A 19,984-nucleotide genomic window follows, 5' to 3' on the forward strand; every position below is an offset into this window, starting at 1 on the left:
GAATAGCTCACGTGTCAAGACACTTCTTTAGTACGTATACTTAAATGTGAAAGATATAAAGCAGATTGCAACCTGTCTGTCGACGTGAAAACGAGCCAGTTGAGGCAATTGCATTGCAAACACTTCCAATAGACTCGTTCACTACCGTGCAATGACGAAAGGGCGTCCGCTAGTTGGCGCGTTGCACGGAGCGGGTGAGAGTGTTACCTAACCTTAACTATAGGTAAAAATTGTAGAGTTAGACCAAGCTAAGTATGCAGCAATTTTGATAGCCCACACTCCACACTGTGCAATTCTAATTTGAATGTCATAATTTATTAGAAGTTTGACGTATAAAATAACACTTGAACAGTCAGGGCTATTAAATTCGCTGCCCACTTAGCATGGCCTTGCTTTGTCTTTGGTAGGCTTGACCGCCTGTTATTATATACGGGTCTATTTTCCTTTAAAATTTCTTTGTATTTTTTTTAAATTAAAATGGTGGTGGCAAACAAGCCACCCGTCCGATGGTAAGCGGTTACCGTAGTCTATGGAGGCCTGTGACGTCAGTAACAGTGATGTCGACAATTGTCACCGTGGTGAAATAGGGGCCTGGATGACGTCATGGACGAACAAGTACGAGCGAAATGCACGATAACGAATGGCATCATTTCGATGTCGTTCTGATTTCAGTGCACGTTCGAATTGGCGATAGTCTCATACAACATTTTGGCATTGCGCTATGCTAGAACAAACACTCCCGTCAAGTTAAGTCCAGCGCTCGCATAAGCACGCGTTTCCCTTATACAAACATTAAGAGCGCTCTTACAAGAAAAGTCGAAATAATGCAAAATTGATGATACTAGTCGACGAAATTCAGGACTTTGCGCTCATTATTAGAAACAATGAGTACGTGTTCCAGTAAAAGCGTCTTCTTATCTTTATAAATATCGTTGTAAATATTAGAAAAAGGACTTATTAAATTAGTAATGATTTTTTTTCTGATGGTCGTTTCCGAAAAACCCCGTGAAGCACTGAATGGCGAGCTCTTATTTGGAAATGTTGAGAATTTTACTCTGCTAAACCTGGCTATTTTGTATTACTAATACCCTGTACTTTAGGCATATCAAACTATATTTTTCCTACATACCTTTGAGAAAGAGAAAATCAAAGTAAAACGAACTCGATTTTCTCTCCGAAACAAGTGTCAATTCCTACGAAAATCTACTTAATATCGAAGTCATTTTCATACTCAAGCAATCTGCAACGTTTGCTTATACTGTTGGTATACATTAGTGTTTATGAAATTCTACTATAATTTTTTGGCAATTTTTTGAAAACTACTCTATATTACCGATGACGCGCGCTGCGCCAGCTCAGTGCCGCGGCAGAGCTTGTAGAGGCAGGACGTGTGTCGGTCGGCTCCGCACATTTTCAACGGCGACGACGAGGTTTTTTATCATTGTGTGCGGCGGGCGCCGTGTAAAACGCTATACTGTGTGCGTGTAAACCGCAACGAGAGACTTTGATCCTAGCACCGTTTTTATAGTATTATAATTTATAATGGTACAGTTTAATAAACTACCGGACAGGATTAAAAATATTTGAAACGACCTGACATTCTATATGTATTTATTAGACTCAAGATAGTTTGACTCAGGGTCTGATGATGGAGCCGGAAGGTGGTCACCGGTATCAATCAACCATGCAACTAAACCACTTCGTGTTTAGGCTCGTTTTATTCATCTCAACAAGATCTTTGACACAAGATAGTACTCAGGGTCTGATGATGGAGCCGGAAGGTGGTCACCGGTACCAATCAACCATGCAACTAAACCACTTCGTGTTTGGGCTCGTTTGATTCGTCTCAACAAGATCTTTGGCACAAGATAATACTCAGGGTCTGATGATGGAGCCGGAAGGTGGTCACCGGTACCAATCAACCATGCAACTAAGCCACTTCGTGTTTAGGCTCGTTTGATTCATCTCAACAAGATCTTTGACACAAGATAGTACTCAGGGTCTGATGATGGAGCCGGCAGGTGGTCACCGGTACCAATCAACCATGCCACTAAACCACTTCGTGTTTAGGCTCGTTTTATTCGTTTCTATAAGATCTTTGACACAAGATAGTACTCAGGGTCTGATGTTGGAGCCGGAAGGTGGTCACCGGTACCAATCAACCATGCAACTAAACCACTTCGTGTTTAGGCTCGTTTGATTCGTCTCAACAAGATCTTTGACACAAGTTAGTACTCAGGGTCTGATGATGGAGCTGGACTGTGGCCACGGGTACCAGTCTACCATGTAACTGAACCACTTCGTGTTTGGGCTCGTTTGATTTGTCGCAACAAGATCTTTGACACAAGGTAGTACTGAGGGTCTGATGATGGATCCGGAAGGTGGTCACCGGTACCAATCAACCATGCAACTAAACCACTTCGTGTTTGGCTTCGTTCGATTCGTCGCAACAAGATCTTTGACACAAGTTAGTACTCAGGGTCTGATGATGGAGCTGGACTGTGGCCACGGGTACCAGTCTACCATGTAACTGAACCACTTCGTGTTTGGGCTCGTTTGATTCGTCGCAATAAGATGTTTGACACAAGATACTACTCAGGGTCTGATGATGGAGCTGATGATGATAGACAGGTACCCGTCGCCACCTTCGCGCTCCATCATCAGACCCTGAGTACTACCTTGTGTCAAAGATCTTGTTGAGATGAATAAAACGTGCCTAAACACGAAATGGTTTAGTTGCATGGTTGATTGGTACCGGTGACCACCTTCCGGCTCCAACATCAGACCTTGAGTACTATCTTGTGTCAAAGATCTTGTTGAAACGAATAAAACGAGCCTAAACACGAAGTGGTTTAGTTCCATGGTTGATTGGTACCGGTGACCACCTTCCAGCTCCATCATCAGACTCTGAGTATCACCTAGTGTCAAAGATCTTGTTGAGACGAATCAAACGATCCTAAACACGATGTGGTTTAGTTGCATGGTTGATTGGTAATGGTACCTTCCAGCTCTATCATCAGACCCTGAGTACTGTCTTGTGTCAAAGATCTTGTTGAGACGAATCAAACGAGCCCAAACACGAAGTTGTTTAGTTACATGATAGACTGGTACCCGTGGCCACCTTCCAGCTCCATCATCAGACCCTGTGTATCTTCAGTGTCAAAGATCTTGTTGAGACGAATCAAACGAGCCTAATCATGTTACTACATGGTTGATTGGTATCCGTGACCACCTTAATCATCATCAGATCCTCAGTACCAGTTCGTTTTTAAACCCTCGTTGATACAAACTTTACAACCTATAGGTACCAAATGCAATGACGAAACATGTAAATAAGCGAGTAGGTACCTATAATTTCTTTCGAGTAATATACCTTCATAAGTACAAGTATGGGGCTATTCATAAATTACGTCGTTTCAAATGGGAGGAGTGGGGGGGGGGGTCTGGACATCGGATGATGGTAACATGACGTAGGAGGAAACAGATTCATCCGAAGCTTGATTTTTGGATGATTTGAGGGGGGGGGGGGTCAAAAATCGTCAAAAATAGATGACGTAATTTATGAACAGCCCCTATGTACATTTGCACTGCATTTAGTATTTTCGTACTTACCAAATAACAGTTTTAGAACTTGAAAAGTTAAGTACAGTTAGTGTTGTTATGGTTGATTTCAATATGCTTCGCGAAGGATCAAGAATGTTTAATCCATCATTGTAGTGCGATTGTGGTAGAAGGGATCGGCGTACTGAGGTCGCACGGCCTGCCGCAGCGCGTAAAATACCTAAACTCGCTCAACGCCGAAATGTAATAGCGCTCTTAACTACCCGTGATTACGAATTATTCTGTTCGTGCATAATTACGGCCGTATTCGAACAGCACCTATAAGATGTCACCGTGATACGATACCTACAGATCTGTCAGTGTCAAAAGTGACGTTTTTGGTTGAAGAAATATCACTTTTGACACTGACAGTTCGATATCGTATCCCTGTGACATCTTCTAAGCATTGTTCGAATACGGCCGTTAGTTATTATACAGATTGTTAAACCGCGTATCTAATTACACCTTTAAGATTTTTCCTCATTATTATTTACTACAACACAACAGGACTTAATCGCGAATAATTAAGGTTAAAATTACCTCCGACGTTTCGATGACGACGTTGTCCCGTGGACCCCGTGGTCTCGGAGGAGATACGTTACCCTTTATCTATGTTGCAGTTCGTTGAAAATAAGAGTTAGCAAAAATCTTAACTAATTATCGGAATATCAGTACCCATCAAAAACATTACATGTAAAAAGGTGCAAGTCTCGCAACGCTTCTACTACAAAAAAGTTTTGAGATGTAATGTGAAACCAAGTCGGTTATTTTAATCAGTGCCAGGAGGTGTGAAAATCGTATCAATAAGATATCTTTAATTTGCAATACGTATAATGACTTGGCCATCGCACGGCTGCATAATGACATAAGGATAATCGTCACCTATTAAAAATAATTCTAATTGAACATAACGCTAGCGCTAATTGCAGTTTGAGCATTACACATATATACGAGTACGGTACGAGTAAAGCATTATGTGCGATTGCCAAGTCATTATATGTATTACAAATTAAAGATATCTTATTGATACGATTTTAACACCTCCTGGCACTGATTAAAATAACCGACTTGGTTTCACATTACATCTCGAAACTTTTTTTTAGTAGAAGCGTTGCGAGACTTGCACCTTTTTACATGTAATGTTTTTGATGGGATCTCATCTCTCTTTGTAGACAGTCCTTCTTTTCGGGTACTCATACCCATACGATGTATACACAATATTAAAACACATCTTCATTCTTACTCACATCGTATCGTACATCGTAGTGTACCTTTACTTTACCTACTATTTGTAGGAACTGCAACAGTAACTTTGTAATAATAGCATATATTTATATGAGATTACAAACTTACTTATGCAGTTCTTAGATCTTTAAAACGTGACTGACATTGCAATATTTTTAGGTTTTATATGGCTTGATAAGCTGAAAACTACTTATATTTAAAATTTGAAGCTTGTGGGTATGCTAGAAGTACCTTAGAATTATGATGATCGTGAGTGAGTGTGTCAGTGTCGAAAATAAGGAACTTTGACGTAGAATAATTCTTAAACTACAAGTTCAAATTGAATGTTTTTCAGAATGTATCTTAGGCATGTTAAGCCCTATATATTACTGAAAATTCAGGGTTCTAGCTTCAGCCAGTACAAAATTACAGGACGTCGAAAATGGCCTGAATCGCTTCGAGAAAAGGATGGTACGGCCGTGCCTCTTTGTTTTGCTCGACTTTGCGGGGGAACTGCCGTGCCCCCAGATAAGTGGATACTCAACCAGTGCCGAGAACAGCTACCTATATAATATATCGAAAGTCTGTGGAAAACTAGTTTCTAAAGCGACTTACGGCCCGATTCGAATAATGATTATAAGAAGTCACAGCGGTACGATAAAAATCTGACATTTCTTCAACCAATAAATGCCACTTTTGACACTGATTGTACATTACAGCCCTAACCGGGGGTTGTCACTACGCAGTTTAGGTACGTTTGCCCGGCGCCCTCCCGGGCAGGGCAGGCGTATGGCAGTGGGCTGCCGCTCGACCGCACTATAGTCGTGTCACGTGACGCTCGTGCAAAGAAGATTCACCGTTCGTGCGCGGTTATAAGTTTCAATTTTGTTGCAGGCGGCGAGTATAGGTATAATTTTATACCTAAATCTGACTTTTGTGAAGGAGTGAATTTTCTGTACGGTAGTACTATTAGTTAATCTGTGGCCCTAGGTCGAAATTTTGAAGTTACGTATCGCATCAGCTAGCAAGTGTGATGAAATAGTACATTATGATACAAGTGCGGAAAGTAGGAAATTCTCGGAAAGTGTTTTAAATCGACACGAGTTGCGAATTAACTTTTCCCACGTGTTCCCACTTTTCCCACTTTTCCAACGTTTTACAGTATATATGGCCGTTAAATTTTTTGTCATAGACACGTATTGTCCTTATTCCCGCCCTAGGGCGGTAAAGTAGCACCATGTCATTTAGATTGCAAGAAATAATAAGATAAACACATACTACACACATGAATAATGAATTCAGTGCTACATATATGCCAGCAAGATCAGAAAACTAAGAATTCAGTGTGAAATATACTTATAAGTTTGCTTCGCTGCCAGAAACTGTAATGGAGCCGCGAAATAAGCGGGATAATCAAATATACGGTCTCGGGGCGGCCAAGGTGGTCACAAATATCGGAACAAAGCCTCTATTGTTAATGGCTTCTCTACACGATGGCCCAGCGCTGGACCAGCGAGATGGTCATGCGATGGTTATGCCTGCTCTACACGATGGCCCAGCGCTGGACTAGCGAGATGGCAATGCGATGGCTATGGTTCATCTACACGATGGCCCAGCGAGATGGCCATGCGATAGTTGAGAGCACGCACTATGGAATGGGCCACGTGTAGATGCGTACGCACCATCGCTGGCCCACTACCTTTGATGTGCGGATGAAAAACTGGCATCGTGGCCATCCTATCGCCATCCCACCGCGCCTTAAGCCATCCGACACGACTACCCTTTCTACGTACTGGAGTGGGCCAGTATGATGGCCCATCGTGTAGAGGAGCCATAAGGCGTTCTTCTTCTTCTCGTGTCGATGGTTTCAGAACTGTACGGGACCAGAAGGTAGTGACATTTATCGCCCTGTCTGTCGCATCACGGAGATCCTGCTCCGAGCAGGCATGCGGGCACGCTGGACAGGATATCAGGTGCTCCATCGTTTGTGGAGCCGTCCCACATGGGCATTGGATGTCTGAGCCGCTTAGAGCACCCCACCTCAGCATGTTCTCCTTGCTGCGGCCGACTCGGGAGCGCAATCTGTTCAAGGCTTTCCAGATCGGCCACGGTTGTTTATGCCCGGCGGGAAGCGTTTCAGCGGCGTTAAAGTACGTGTTCAGATATTTCGACCACCTTGACCGCTCCGATATATCTGATGGCGGGTGTACACTGTTACAGTACTGTGATAGAATTAACTAACGAAGTAGGACGTGGGGACTAAATACCAACGAATATATACAGGGTGATTCATGAGACGTGAGCAGGACTAATCCTGCACTCTCAGTAACTGATAATTGATCAATCACCGTAGTATTAAGGTGAAACAACCACACTTTTTCCTATTTTTAACTTTTTGGTGAGGGCAAATTTATTTCTCTACAATCATGGTCACTACAAGACCTAATTAATAAACATAAAACCTCTTTAACCGTAATGACACCATTTTGATTACGAAGAAAATAAACTGTCAAACTTGAGTGAGATACGAGTTTTCAAAAGTAACCAGACCGTGATGACAGTGATGACATTCAATTTGACACAGAATATCGGTAGTTTAGTATTCTAACTGTAGGGTGACCATGCATGTCGTAAATAAATTAATAACTTTATTTTCAACACGACTAGAAAATTAACGTTAACCTCACTAATACTGATACAAAACAGTTGCTTATAATTTACGAAATGCGCAGTGTAAGTCCTGCTCACGTCTCCTGAATCACTCTGTATAAAAATATTGTAAGAACGAAAGCAGCTTTTATCTTATTTTCTCGTATTCATGTCTTGTGTCGTACGCAAAAATGTCCTTGAATCTTATAAAATAATGAGAAACTGCGGATTCTAATGCTTGATAACATATTAAAGCTAAATGGTTTCCACAGAAGTATTCCGATTGGACCGATTTTTCCTTTATAACACTACGCTTCAAAATTCCCCATATTTCTCTCAAAATAAAAGTACTTAAAGATTCAACTCAATAGAGTTTGACCAATCGCCAACAGCCTGATCATACCACACAGGCCAATTCTGGTTGGGGAGCCCAAGGGGGGATTTTTGTACTTACTCGAGCGCGTCAGATTAAGATATGAGTGATATCTTGCTACCCCGTGGAGTCTACCTTTACCACTTTTAGCCATCTATGATGACAAGTTGCTTGGTGGGGGGTTCAGCAGATTGTGGATTTGGTCATTTTAGTCCAACTTAATGCTATAATTTTGCTATTACTAAATCTGACAATTATTTATAGGCGCGGATTTCTTTTCTGACGATTACAATGTGAAAATCGAGCTTCAAACTTGTCGTCAGATTAAGGTTACGCGTACAAATAAGTGTCATATTAAGTTATAGAAAAATTATAGCATTAAATTGGACCAAAACGGTCAAATCCATAATCTGATTAACGATTTCTTTTGAATAATGAATAGAATCATGCGTTACTTTGCGGCAATCCATATCAATTAGAATCAAAATATTACATTGTAAAAGGATATAACGTGCTAGTCAAACAGTGCTAACCCGTTATACTTGCGTATTTTTTACATCAATTAATCCCCACCTACCCCCAAATTAAAAAAAAAATATACAAGCTTTCTTGCTCACTGGAAAAGAAAACGTTATATAACCTTTTTTTTCTTCTTATCTTCTCTCGGTTCCAATAGGTAGGTGTCTACGACGCTCGAGTAACTACATTATTTAGCATCGCCGGCTCCCAAGCTATTCGAACGTGCACTCACATTAAAGGATGACTCACGTTAGACCGGAGCGTGTCCGGGCCGGAGCTTCCGGGGCATCGTTTTCTATGGAAAGCATCACGTCGCCTGTCATGTCATAGAAAAGCCAGAAGCTCCGGCCCGGACACGGCCCGGTCTAACGTGAGTCATCCTTACACCGCTATTTCAATCAATAGGGCTTCTCGCTTGCACTAATAAAAGGAAAGTAAAATTTCGCCATTTCAGTGGCCTCACTTAACGCAGTTGCGTCGTAAAACATCGCACCTGCAATGCTATTTCATATCTGTCTGGAATATTGAAGCACACACACAGGTACGAATACTTATAGCCAACCCACATATAACGTTGATGGAGCAGATTATATAATGTTCGGCAGGTATGCAACTCTCACACGACTCGAAACGGACTCAAGGTCATAATTTTATGCCTAGTCGAACACGGAAATCATTGGTAAGGCCGCGGACTGGACGCACGCGGCGCGCGGCGCTGCGAGCGGCAAATCCAGGCCATTCATACATCGCGCTCGTGCAAATGTATGAACGGCCTTGATTTTCCTTTATTCGACACATACACACATCAGAGGGCCTACCGCGAACCACGTTCGACGTGTTGCCTCCCTGACACACTTACGTACGAATTTACAAGTGCGACAGAGAGGCAACACGTCGAACATGGTTCGTGGTAGGCCCTCAGATCAGAGTAAAAAAGAAAAACATGCATTAGACTGGTTATACACGAAACAAATCTATCTTAGCCTGGTGGCTACCTTCGCTACGCTTGGACCACCATCTGAGGATCAGTTTACTCTATTTGACCGAAGCGTAGCGAAGGTCTACGTTTTGACTCGGGCGTTTTGCTTTCGTATGTCTGTCCGGATGTTCTCCTCTACAGGTCACAATTCTCAACCGATTCTCGTGAAATTTTGTGACCAGATTTTATGATTAAATATTTTTTTTATGTCAATCCAGTTTTTGGAAATTTTTAAAAATGGCGGAGTCGTGATACCTCGCGCCTAAACAAATAGTCGTATCGATATCATAAGAGTTTTTTCTTTTTGAGATATGTTTATAGATTAAAAGGCCAAAAGTTCAGAAAATTTGTATCGCTGATTTTGGCGGTATTTAGATATTTCGTTTTTACTCGAGAGTGAGTACCCGAATTTCGTCAGCTTAGCTAAGAACTATCATGAAAGTCTGGGTTCGATCCCCAGTAAGACATAACTTTTTGTATTTTTTTTTCACTTAAACTTCGTATTTTTTTTTATAAAGTAAAATTTTTGTATTGTTGATTGATCAAACCGCTGTGTGGCGCTGTCATCGTGCACGGTCCCAATAAGCTATGCTCGCGAGGTCTACAGCTCACAGACCCACTAGTTTTAGAATGTATACTAAAGTAAAGCATGCGATTATATGCCGACAGGCAATGCCACTGTGCGAGCGGGACAGCGACATAATTATGCGCGTGCGATAGAGATAAGCGACTTTCAGGATGACTCACGCTAAACCAGACCGGGGCCGACAAGTTGGTCAATGTACGAAATTCTTCGTGCTTAGCGACCTTAAAACTGACTCACGCTAGACCGGGCCGGGGCCGGGCCGGAGCTTCCGGCGCTTCGTTTTCTATGGAAAGCACCACGTAATCACCGATCAGCCGTCATAAAAAATGACATGTCGGACGCCTCGGCATAATGTAATCTATCTGGCCCCTATTTCACCAAGTACGACAGGTACGACAATTGTCAAAAAATGACAGACCACTGTTTCACCACACCGACATTTATCAGTGACACATGTCGAGTGACAATTGACAAGTGACAGGTGACAGGTGACAATTTCGTAAATTGTTTTGTATAGAATTTCATATAAACATGACAGGTATTTTGGCACAATTGTCTATCTTAAATTTAATGACAATTATTTTGTGAATCAAGGATAATTTTTACTAGTCGATATATTTGTCAATTCTTGACAAGAGATCGTTAGTTGCTTTCAATGTGCCGTGTTGTCATCACTAACATGATATTGATTGAGATTCCAACCCCATCTAATGCAGCGTATACCTACATTATTTGTTGACAAGGCGTGAAAGCATTATTTTTTTGTTACTTTCAAGTTATTTTTTCTTCAAATGCAAAGTGCAGTGACGTCAAAGTAGAAATCTATTCGTACCTACTTTATATATCACCTCTGTTGCTTTCGCGGAGATTCATTTTCTAACCAAAACCCTAACTTTACCGTTAGTGCCCAACTTCGCCCAAGTAAATTATAAAAAAAAAACAATACCTACCTAAATATACCTAATTTCGCTACCGGTCCCCAACGTAATCAAAACTATACTGAGACTTATTCCAAATCCAAATCCTAAATGTTGAAGTACTAAACGCCTTCGTAGGCAACAATTAATATTTATAGTGTTATTATGATTTCATGCTTGTTAAGAAGAATTTAAAAGCGATTTAAAGCGATTTTTATTTGTACCCTAAAGGCGAATTTAGGGTACAAAGTTTTGCCAACGTTTGCCAATAACGGGGTTTGCTAACAAAGAAAACACTACAATTGTCACCTAAGCCTGACACAGCTCCGATTTCATATCAAGAATTGACAAACATGTCGACTTATAAAAACTACTCTTGTTTCACCAAATCATTGTCATTAAATGAAAGATTGACAATTGTAACTAAATGCCTGTCAAGTTTATAAGCACTTCTATACAAAAACAGTTTACGAAATTGTCACTTGTCACCTGTCACTTGACAATTGTCACTCGACATATGTCACTGACAAATGTCGGCTTGGTGAAATAGGGCCCAGTGGTATTATGTAATCTGTACGTGTACGTGGAATCGCACTCGTTACTATACTATTACTGGTCGAAAAGCAATCGTTGTTGTTATCTTATCTTGTTAGATTTATTGCTACGTCATGTTTACTTTTATTGGGGTCAGTAGGACGTATTGGAAAAAGTATTGCAATACGAGTAGGTATTACTGGCTTGTTCGAAATTGTTGGACATATACCCGTATCACGTATACGTTGTAATATGTAATCAAAATTATCTTTCTTTATTTTAGTATTAGGCTTTATTTCAGCCACGACTTTGCGCGACCGGCGGCGGCGGCGGGGGCAACCATAGGTTGGTGCGAGATACAGCGATCGGTGCTTTCGTTCCCACCGCCGACGCCGCCGGTCGCGCAAAGACGTGGCCGGGCCGTAACTCCTATAGCGGTTATATATTGCGAAGGGGCGTCATGCTAGGAAATTAGAAGGAAACAAAAGATATGGCGCGGCGCGGGAAACTTGCGACGGAAGATAACACCGTCGCGAGGGTTCTGCCTTTTATCTCAATAACTCTGACTGAAAACATACTATTATTGTTTAAAATTTTGCTCGTCAGATTCCTCAGCGATTTCTTGGTCTAACTCTACAACAACAACATGAAATCATCCATAGATTTAATGCTCAGTAAAAGGGGTTTAGCACACAAACCACTGCTTCCAGTAATATTTCTTTTATTACAGCGACATACAGGATTAATTATAAGATTACAAAGGAACAAATCCAACATAACCTCGGGCAATGAAGCGCCGCCAAAATCTGACAGTTCTCCCTCAACAAACATGACCATAGATACAATAACCAAAAAGTATAAAGTCAGGTGCATACTACATGTGATTATTATCAGTATAAAGTAACATACAGGATATCAACTATTGTGATGCTTACAACTCGGCCGTCCTTTTATTTATAGTGAGTCCTCTCACTAAAAACAATTGTACATTAATAACAACAGCAATATATCATAACAACTTTATCGATATCAAACAAACATTCATAAGAACAGTTTTTGTAAACTTGACTGACTATAGACTTTTATTAGTCAATCACACAACCAATGACTAGTTGCATATATTAACCTTATTGAGAAATCAAATAAACTTTCAATACATATGAACTAACTTACAGTCTTGGTCTGGTCTAGACATCTGCCAAAGTATAAGCCAACATTAACATTCACAATCTGCCCTCAAGGCCTGCTCTAAACAGTATGGCAAAGTATAAAACGTCATAAACAATGACAGTCTACCCTTATAAGGCCTGCTCTAAATAATTTAGCAAAACATAATTCATCATAAACAATCACAGTATTAAGACCATTTAGGCCTGCTCTAAATAGTTTGGCAAAACATAATTCATCATAAACAATCACAGTATTAAGACCTGCTTTAAATGATTTGCAAAACATAATTCATCAAAACAATCAGTCTGCCATTTAGGCCTGCTCTAAATAGTTTGGCAAAACATAATTCATCATAAACAATCACAGTATTAAGACCTGCTTTAAATGATTTGCAAAACATAATTCATCAAAATAATCAGTCTGCCATTTAGGCCTGCTCTAAATAGTTTGGCAAAACATAATTCATCATAAACAATCACAGTATTAAGACCTGCTTTAAATGATTTGCAAAACATAATTCATCAAAACAATCAGTCTGCCATTTAGGCCTGCTCTAAATAGTTTGGCAAAGTATAATTTATCATAAACAATCACAGTCTGCCATTTAGGCTTACTCTATAGTTTGACAAAGTATAATTCATCATAAACATTCACAGTCTGCCCTTAAGGCCTGCTCTAGATATCATTCCAAAGTATAAATTGTTATGGCCTGCTCTAGACTTGAGTTGTCTAGACAGTCTGCCATCACGGCCTGCTCTAGAAGACAGTCTGCTATCAAAGCCTGTTCTAGACAGTCTGCACATTCATACCTAATTAATTATTTTAATTAATTTGTTATGGCCTGCTCTAGAAGACAGGCTGTTATCAAAGCTTGCTCTAGACAGTCTGCACATTCATACCTAATTAATTATTTGAATTAATTTGTTATGGCCTGCTCTAGAAGACAGGCTGTTATCAAAGCTTGCTCTAGACAGTCTGCACATTCATACCTAATTAATTATTTGAATTAATTTGTTTTGGCCTGCTCTAGAAGACAGGCTGTTATCAAAGCTTGTTCTAGACAGTCTGCCTAAGTATAAATCATCATAAACAATCGACCTGCCCCAGACAGTCTGCCTTCAAGGCCTGCGCTGGACAGTTTGTCAAAGTATAAACTAATATGTATATATATTTATTTGGATCAGACAACAAGGCCCATATTACAAGAACCTAACTTTGCCAAAGCATAAACTAACATAATAAACAGTCATGGCCTGCTCTAGACAGTCTGCCATTACGGCCTGCACTAGACAGTCTGCCAAAACTCAACGGTTATATTCTAGATTCATAATATTAATATAATAGCAATCTTATCAGCTAAGAGTCCAAAACAACACCTGTAGATACTCTCGCTGGTCGCTGGATCAAGGATCAGATGCAGAAGGCAGTAATCTTGAACACGGCACGTATGTATGTCGGTTCCTCGCTCTGTGGCCCTGTCCATCGGCAGCTTGGGCCCTGCCCACTTCTGGCAGCACCGTCTTAACAGTTTAACCTCCTTTACTTCAGTCAGCTCTTGCTGCGAAGCCCTCGCTCATTATCAACTTCATCCATTCAGCCAGGTTACCAGCGTTGTAACATAAAAAAAATAAAAACAAATGTTATAATTATTGGCAGTAGCAACGATCATTTTAGTCTCAGTCCTCGTCAACAATTTAATCATTGATTATACACATGGAACCAGTCAATCATTACCATCATCAATTAATCTTACTATAAACGTCATCTATATATCGTCATCAAAGTGGTCAGTCAAGCTTTATCGCCGACATTGTCATGGAAATCATCCAGCTCCGTTTTTATCATCGATATGGCCAGTTATTGACCCTGTCATAGTCATGGAGCAAACATTGTCGCCGACATCGACACTTACTTAACTAGTAGACATGTTCAGTCATATACCTACATCACACTGATTTAAACTTTCACGATTATTAAACATTATCAAACTGCACAACGGGACTTAATCGCGTATTTAAGTTTTAAGATTTACCTCCGACGTTTCGAGGACGGCGTTGTCCCCGTGGTCTCGGAGAAGACTGGCTCAAGTTGACATCAACATCTTCTAGCCGCGCGAGTTTTTCGAACTACCCGCACTTGGTCTTGTTTATCAGTTTGAACGTTTTGCGCACTAGGGATGTCACTCTGTCGACACACAACACTAACGATATTCGATTTATCGACTGTCGATATTCGTTTCCGCTTACATTTACTAATGACTGGATTCCATGTGGATGAGATCTTAAAACTTAAATACGCGATTAAGTCCCGTTGTGCAGTTTGATAATATACCTACATCATCATCATTATCGGACCTCTGGTACCTAAGATCTTCCTTAGCGTTATAAATAAAGTATTTGTATTAGACACCTACTCATCGTTACTAAAATTGTAATTAGACGTCAATATCGTCATGGATATCAATCATTATCTTCATCAAAAATCCTCAACATTAATAAAATAAAATAATAAATATTCATCAATTTATCAACTTTGAGAAGATTACATTCAAATCATGTTTTATTTTGTTGAATTTATATAAACAGATATTTATTCAATAACCTGATGGTCCTGATGTTTCGTCCTAAACTTCGTGCAACATTTCACCATAGTAATATTCAGCCACAGGGATGGTAAAAAACGCAACACTAAACCTCGGGGTCACATGCACCCGGAAAGAAAAGGCTCCAAATAGGTACAAGCATATACTACACCAAGTACACCGTAGCAAATACTAGCGTCATTACCCAACCTACTATATTATTGAAACTATTGGAAGTAATTACATTCCAATATATTTATACACCTTTTTTTTAATAGTTAGAGCCAATCGGCTATGGCTGTAAAACTGCAACCATAAATGTTGTGTTTATGAATCATGGTTCACATGGTTAATATCACCAATCTATTTCTCTTGTCATCACTGTGTCTTCGTCATAAAATCATAAATGTACCATGTGTTAAACCTAACAATAAACCAAATTTTAAGGATACTTTCAAAGTTTAATGAATTGAAAAGAAATGTAAAATAAAAATTTACTCCAAGTTACTTCTACACAGCCTACTTTATAAGGCTTCTTTAAATTTGAATGTTATATACTTTTAGATTCGTTCATTCAACTTACTCTGGTGTTGAGTCTTTTGTTTAAATCAGTCACAGACTTTTGCACAAAACCATACTAAAACCCTGCACTAAAACTTGTGACATTATTTGTACCCACTCATCGACCTTACTCTTTAAGTCAATCTTCAATGAGAATTCTTTAAGTCTTGTCTTTTCAAACAGGCACTGCTCTTGCCAACATTTTAATTTTATAAATGGACCCTCTTATAATTGATAATGTATACACAAGTAATCTGCTTTTGCATTCGACCGACACTATTCCTGACCATTACCCACCTCTTAGCAACCCAAATTCCACAATTTATGACCTCTAGGATCCGTCCATTTGATTAACTTAATTAGGCATCACCAGCTGTTAAGTTTTTATGCAAATGAAACCATAAAGCCACAAATAAATTGTATTTCATAGCAACAATAATTCATAGTTTCATTTGTGGTTTATTACTGGATTGTAATCATAATCATTTTTCATCACAATCCATGGTATTACAGATGTATAACTGTACTATTTCAACTTCGCATACCTAGTCAAATTTTAAAAATATAACTGAATACTATGCAAAATTATTAGACAATAAATATTGTGTCAACACCGAAAAGTAATCTGTTCTTGTTTAGCCAATCCCGTGCAACAAACGCTTTCACTAGAGTCATTAGACAAGACCTGCATTAAATTTATAAATTTAGAAAAACAAATTTGAACACTTGTGTATACCTATTTTGTGCAATAAGGTTTAAATATAAATACCACTTGTCAACAATTCGAAGGTATGAAGTAGATATTCAAGAATTCCAAATATAGTGAACTTATTCACTTTCTTTTAAATACCTACAAGGAGATCTTAACCTTTTCATTTTAATATGCAATGTCAGTATCCACAATGCGACCATGCATCATGTTCCCTGAATGATAATAATGATGCTTTGAAATTGTTACTTATATTTTCAAACTTAATTCTTTGGTAAATTGATGTAAAATAATTGTGACACCATTAATAGTACAAGTCCTTTTACATTTTGAAATATTAATATCATTAATGTAAACTTCCTTGATTTGTATGCGAAGCATGAGGTAAGCCTGGACAATTTCCAAAAATTCTGCACATCTTTTTTTTCATTTTTAAATTATATAAACCTTGCTCATATACAAAATTCAGGCTTCAGAATGAATTACATAATCTAATGAATTGGATTGTTGAGATGCATGACCTTTAAATAAATGTTATGAAATAGATGTGAAACTACCTGTGTCATTTCAAATTTCGAATTTATACTGTGTGTAATTTCATTCATTCATTATTGTTTGTATGTGTTTCTCTCTAAGTATCCAGATTGATAATTTCCAATATAACAATGATATGAAACTAAATGCATGTACCTACCTATGTAGAATATACCATTCAATATCTTCAACTAACATTTTTTTTTTTCATATACAAAAGTTTATAAATAATTTCTTTGTTGTCAAATCAAAAACTAACTTCAGTCTTTTATCTAAAATAATTTATATGCACATCCACCTATTATAAATTACCACCTATTCTGAATTAGAGACCGGAATATAGAAATAGAGCTATATATCAATAAGTGTGGTGCTTGGTAAAAGCCTCTTTTAACTCTTTCTACTGATAACCGTCATGGGCCAATCTACAATTCTAGCCCGCTATCAGTTTCTTCCTCTCATCTTCGCTATCCTATCAATTCATCATGGCAATAACCTCTGTGATACCAATCCATAAAATTTTATTGTTATCTCTTGCCATATATAGGCATTATATACTCATACATCATTAGAAATAAAATACCTTTTAGTGTCATTAGACTATCCAAAATAGTAATAATACCTAGTATATATTCACCGAATGTCATTATACAACTCAGTGTTAATAACTAACTTCACTAAGCACCTATATTGTACCTGAATACTGCACAATGTCATCCTTACCCTTTTGACTTCGTTCGTAACCATGTTGGCTCTGTGTCTCACCAATCTCACTGTGATGAAACTGATGGTTGCTTGCTTGCGTTTTCGTCGAGATCTATTCTCATTGTATTCCAACGTGTCATCTCTCAGACCAAAAACAAACAATGACAAAAAAAACAGGGGTTAGTAACTATATCAATACATAGCAAACGTCAAGTACTTACATTGCAAATTTAAAACACCTTTTATGGTAAGCAAATGAAACCAATTGTCAATCAAACAAACTCAAACTTTTTTTAAAAAAACCAAGCAACATACATTGCTACGCACCTCTGATCATCCTGTCCTAGCCGGTTTCGGCCTCAGCGACTGAGTATTCACTGGCTAGTGAGAACGATGATCGTGACCTCTCAGGTGGCTGACGTAGCCTATTTTTGCAGTGAATGAACATCCACATTCACCGCAGGTCTGCACACTTCCGACAAAATTGTAGTTTATGACCGCAGGTGGTCGGGCCTTTAACTCATCTTGCGTCGAGTTCGACTCGCCTCTGCTCTTCAAAGGCTTGCACTTTTTATTCACTGTAAACCTCTACTTCTGCCGATCTTGTGCCGAAATCTCCCAGTGCGATGGTTCAATATAGCACCTCTATACAGGTGAAAACAATTAACCAATTTCTATGTGGGCATTTGAATTCACAATCCCGCTTTCTGAGTTGAAATCATCCATAGATTTAATGCTCAGTAAAAGGGGTTTAGCACACAAACCACTGCTTCCAGTAATATTTCTTTTATTACAGCGACATACAGGATTAATTATAAGATTACAAAGGAACAAATCCAACATAACCTCGGGCAATGAAGCGCCGCCAAAATCTGACAGTTCTCCCTCAACAAACATGACCATAGATACAATAACCAAAAAGTATAAAGTCAGGTGCATACTACATGTGATTATTATCAGTATAAAGTAACATACAGGATATCAACTATTGTGATGCTTACAAACACTACACAACAACACACAGACACAAACAACAGAACAATAATTTTACAACACAACACACACAACAAATGTGTCGCTTAACTTGAAACTCGGGTAAATCCATTCGACCATCTGAGCAAATTTCTACCCTATTACTTTTGCTTAGTACCAAAATCGCATAATCTGACAGATGGATTTACCCGAGTTTGAAATTAAGCGACTCAAATGTAAAATTATTGTTTTGTTGTTTGTGTCTGTGTGTTGTTGTAGAGTTAGACCAAGAAAAGTCTGCAGCGATTTTGATAGCCCACGCAGTGCAAGTGTAATTTTAAACGTCAAACTTCTATGAAATTATAACGTATAAATAACACTTGCACTGCGTGGGCTATCAAAATCTCTGCAGACTTTTGTTGGTCTAATTCTAGCCTGTTAAGCTATGCAGGGTAACGATATACAACTGAAACCTATTGCTGTACCATCGCCTACACTGTTAACTGTACATCGGTGACCTTTGTAATAAGGTCCTTTATAATAAGGTCCACCGATGTAGAGTTAGGAGTGTTGCTGTTAGTACTTAGGTGTGTCTGGCCTGTGTTAATACACTACAATTACTGCTATAGGTACCTGGGGTTGATGATTTGTTACAAAGACACGCCTATGTCAAAGTATCAATGCACACCATGATTTATATGAAAAATGGAGTATTTGTGACGTCCCACGGGTAAAGGTACCTTATGGCAGTTGGCGCTTACGTTATTATTAACGCCGCTCCAATATTATTGCGGCGCTATGCGACGTAAGCGCCCGCTGCCATAAGGTACCTTTTTCCGTGGAACGTCATATTTTTGTTATTATTGGCTGTTCAATGTACAAAAGGCGAATAGTTAAGTGTGATTTACGAAAATAAACTGGGTTTTGTATAATTTAGTTTTATTCCTTAATTTCCTGACCTAAATGTCTACAAGTTTAAACGGTGGGTCTATACATGTATGTAAATGTGTGTACATGTGTGTAATTATTTACAATAAATTCTGTATTAGGCCGTTTATTTCAGATGTGAAACTTGTTTCAATTTGAATTTCAGGAAGATCGGAAGACAACGATTTTGTTAGACAGTGAATATTTGACATTTGTGACAACATTATCTATACTTGCTGGATTACTTTTTTTACCGTATTCAGTGAGGAATCCTAACGGCATTATTTCTTGACTTCTACGATGTCTTAAATTATCCTCATTTTTGAATTATTCGTGTATGCTTTTTTTATTTACGTTAAGTATAAATATTGTACTAAGTTTCTCACCCTAGATTCATTTGTAAAACCGTATTACATTCGACTGGACGCGTTGTATTTACAGTCA

The 19,984-nt window shown here is 38.9% G+C and overlaps 1 long non-coding RNA gene across 1 annotated transcript; it reads right to left on the reverse strand.

Annotated features, from left to right (window-relative positions):
- Positions 1 to 12,528: 12,528 nt before the first annotated feature.
- LOC134799631 (uncharacterized) lies at positions 12,529 to 16,737 on the reverse strand. The gene is made up of 4 exons (XR_010145437.1): positions 14,883 to 16,737; positions 13,650 to 14,492; positions 12,976 to 13,332; positions 12,529 to 12,926 (listed from the first exon to the last, which is right to left on the reverse strand). It is a non-coding gene; the product is annotated as an uncharacterized LOC134799631 (long non-coding RNA).
- Positions 16,738 to 19,984: the final 3,247 nt, after the last annotated feature.

The sequence above is a fragment of the Cydia splendana genome, chromosome 18, assembly GCF_910591565.1.
Source record: "Cydia splendana chromosome 18, ilCydSple1.2, whole genome shotgun sequence".
NCBI lineage: Eukaryota > Metazoa > Arthropoda > Insecta > Lepidoptera > Tortricidae > Cydia > Cydia splendana.